Below are 4841 nucleotides of genomic sequence, written 5' to 3' on the forward strand. Positions count from 1 at the left end.
TACAATTTAATAAAGCATAGGATAAAACAACATAAATACTTTTTAATAAAGCATAGGATAAAACAACATAAATAAAATTTAATAAAGCATAGGTTAAAACAACATAAATACAATTTAATAAAGCGTAGGATAAAACAACATAAATACAATTTAATAAAGCATAGGATAAAACAACATAAATATTTTTTAATAAAGCAAAGGATAAAACCACATAAATACAATTTAATAAAGCATAGGATAAAACAACATAAATAAAATTTAATAAAGCATAGGTTAAAACAACATAAATACAATTTAATAAAGCATAAGATAAAACAACATGAATACAATTTAATAAAGCATAGGTTAAAACAACATAAATACAATTTAATAAAGCATAGGATAAAACAACATAAATACAATTTAATAAAGCATAGGTTAAAACAACATAAATACAATTTAATAAAGCATAGGATAAAACAACATAAATACAATTTAATAAAGCATAGGATGAAACAACATAAATAAAATTTAATAAAGCATAGGTTAAAACAACATAAATACAATTTAATAAATAGTAGGACAAAACAACATAAATACAATTTAATAAAGCATAGTTTAAAACAACATAAATACAATTTAATAAAGCATAGGATAAAACCACAGAAATACAATTTAATAAAGCATAGGATAAAACAACATAAATACAATTTAATAAAGCATAGGACAAAACAACATAAATACAATTTAATAAAGCATAGGATAAAACAACATAAATACAATTTAATGAAACATAGGATAAACAACATAAATACAATTTAATAAAGCATAAGATAAAACAACATGAATTTAATTTAGTAAAGCATAAGATAAAACAACATGAATACAATTTAATAAAGCATAGGTTAAAACAACATAAATACAATTTAATAAAGCATAGGATAAAACAACATAAATACAATTTAATAAAGCATAGGATAAAACCACATAAATACAATTTAATAAAGCATAGGATAAAACAACATAAATAAAATTTAGTAAAGCATAGGTTAAAACAACATAAATACAATTTAATAAAGCATAGGATAAAACAACATAAATACAATTTAATAAAGCATAGGATAAAACAACATAAATACTTTTTAATAAAGCATAGGATAAAACCACATAAATACAATTTAATAAAGCACAGGATAAAACAACATAAATACAATTTAATAAAGCATAGGATAAAACAACATAAATACAATTTAATAAAGCATAGGATAAAACAACATAAATACAATTTAATAAAGCATAGGATAAAACAAATTAAATACAATTTAATAAAGCATAGGATAAAACAAATTAAATACATATTAATAAAGCATAGGATAAAACAACATAAATTCAATTTAATAAAGCATAGGATAAAACAACATAAATACAATTTAATAAAGCATAGGTTAAAACAACATAAATACAATTTAATAAAGCATAGGTTAAAACAACATAAATACAATTTAATAAAGCATAGGATAAAACAACATAAATACAATTTAATAAAGCATAGGATAAAACAACATAAATAAAATTTAATAAAGCATAGGTTAAAACAACATAAATACAATTTAATAAAGCGTAGGATAAAACAACATAAATACAATTTAATAAAGCATAGGATAAAACAACATAAATATTTTTTAATAAAGCATAGGATAAAACCACATAAATACAATTTAATAAAGCATAGGATAAAACAACATAAATACAATTTAATAAAGCATAGGATAAAACAACATAAATAAAATTTAATAAAGCATAGGTTAAAACAACCTAAATACAATTTAATAAAGCATAAGATAAAACAACATGAATACAATTTAATAAAGCATAGGTTAAAACCACATAAATACAATTTAATAAAGCATAGGATAAAACAACATATATACAATTTAATAAAGCATAGGTTAAAACAACATAAATACAATTTAATAAAGCATGGGATAAAACAACATAAATACAATTTAATAAAGCATAGGATAAAACAACATAAATAAAATGTAATAAAGCACAGGTTAAAACAACATAAATACAATTTAATAAAGCATAGGATAAAACAACATAAATAAAATTTAATAAAGCATAGGTTAAAACAACATAAATACAATTTAATAAAGCGTAGGATAAAACAACATAAATACAATTTAATAAAGCATAGGATAAAACAACATAAATATTTTTTTAATAAAGCAAAGGATAAAACCACATAAATACAATTTAATAAAGCATAGGATAAAACAACATAAATAAAATTTAATAAAGCATAGGTTAAAACAACATAAATACAATTTAATAAAGCATAAGATAAAACAACATGAATACAATTTAATAAAGCATAGGTTAAAACAACATAAATACAATTTAATAAAGCATAGGATAAAACAACATAAATACAATTTAATAAAGCATAGGTTAAAACAACATAAATACAATTTAATAAAGCATAGGATAAAACAACATAAATACAATTTAATAAAGCATAGGATGAAACAACATAAATAATATTTAATAAAGCATAGGTTAAAACAACATAAATACAATTTAATAAATAGTAGGACAAAACAACATAAATACAATTTAATAAAGCATAGTTTAAAACAACATAAATACAATTTAATAAAGCATAGGATAAAACCACAGAAATACAATTTAATAAAGCATAGGATAAAACAACATAAATACAATTTAATAAAGCATAGGACAAAACAACATAAATACAATTTAATAAAGCATAGGATAAAACAACATAAATACAATTTAATGAAACATAGGATAAACAACATAAATACAATTTAATAAAGCATAGGACAAAACAACATAAATACAATTTAATAAAGCATATGTTAAAACAACATAAATACAATTTAATAAAGCATAAGATAAAACAACATGAATTTAATTTAGTAAAGCATAAGATAAAACAACATGAATACAATTTAATAAAGCATAGGTTAAAACAACATAAATACAATTTAATAAAGCATAGGATAAAACAACATAAATACAATTTAATAAAGCATAGGATAAAACAACATAAATACAATTTAATAAAGCATAGGATAAAACAACATAAATACTTTTTAATAAAGCATAGGATAAAACCACAGAAATACAATTTAATAAAGCACAGGATAAAACAACATAAATACAATTTAATAAAGCATAGGATAAAACAACATAAATACAATTTAATAAAGCATAGGATAAAACAACATAAATACAATTTAATGAAGCATAGGATAAAACAACATAAATACAATTTAATAAAGCATAGGATAAAACAACATAAATACAATTTAATAAAGCATAGGATAAAACAACATAAATACTTTTTAATAAAGCATAGGATAAAACCACAGAAATACAATTTAATAAAGCACAGGATAAAACAACATAAATACAATTTAATAAAGCATAGGATAAAACAACATAAATACAATTTAATAAAGCATAGGATAAAACAACATAAATACTTTTTAATAAAGCATAGGATAAAACCACATAAATACAATTTAATAAAGCATAGGGTAAAACAACATAAATACAATTTAATAAAGCATAGGACAAAACAACATAAATACAATTTAATAAAGCATAGGATAAAACAACATAAATACAATTTAATGAAACATAGGATAAACAACATAAATACAATTTAATAAAGCATAGGACAAAACATCATAAATAAAATTTAATAAAGCATAGGTTAAAACAACATAAATACAATTTAATAAAGCATAGGATAAAACAACATAAATACAATTTAATAAAGCATAGGATAAAACAACATAAATACAATTTAATAAAGCATAGGATAAAACAACATAAATACTTTTTAATAAAGCATAGGATAAAACCACATAAATACAATTTAATAAAGCACAGGATAAAACAACATAAATACAATTTAATAAAGCATAGGATAAAACAACATAAATACAATTTAATAAAGCATAGGATAAAACAACATAAATACAATTTAATGAAGCATAGGATAAAACAACATAAATACAATTTAATAAAGCATACGTTAAAACAACATAAATACAATTAAATAAAGCATAGGATAAAACAACATAAATACAATTTAATAAAGCATAGGTTAAAACAACATAAATACAATTTTATAAATCATAGGATAAAACAACATAAATACAATTTAATAAAGCATAGGTTAAAACAACATAAATACAATTTAATAAAGCATAGGATAAAACAACATAAATTCATTTTAATAAAGCATAGGATAAAACAACATAAATACAATTTAATAAAGCATAGGATAAAACAACATAAATACTTTTTAATAAAGCATAGGATAAAACCACATAAATACAATTTAATAAAGCATAGGATAAAACAACATAAATAAAATTTAGTAAAGCATAGGTTAAAACCACATAAATACAATTTAATAAAGCATAGGATAAAACAACATAAATACAATTTAATAAAGCATAGGATAAAACAACATAAATACTTTTTAATAAAGCATAGGATAAAACCACATAAATACAATTTAATAAAGCACAGGATAAAACAACATAAATACAATTTAATAAAACATAGGATAAAACAACATAAATACAATTTAATAAAGCATAGGATAAAACAACATAAATACAATTTAATAAAGCATAGGATAAAACAACATAAATACTTTTTAATAAAGCATAGGATAAAACCACATAAATACAATTTAATAAAGCACAGGATAAAACAACATAAATACAATTTAATAAAGCATAGGATAAAACAACATAAATACAATTTAATAAAGCATAGGATAAAACAACATAAATACAATTTAATGAAGCATA

Source organism: Phyllobates terribilis, unplaced genomic scaffold (assembly GCF_046119375.1).
Source record: "Phyllobates terribilis strain yellow unplaced genomic scaffold, ASM4611937v1 Scaffold_20__1_contigs__length_20440879, whole genome shotgun sequence".
Classification (NCBI taxonomy): domain Eukaryota; kingdom Metazoa; phylum Chordata; class Amphibia; order Anura; family Dendrobatidae; genus Phyllobates; species Phyllobates terribilis.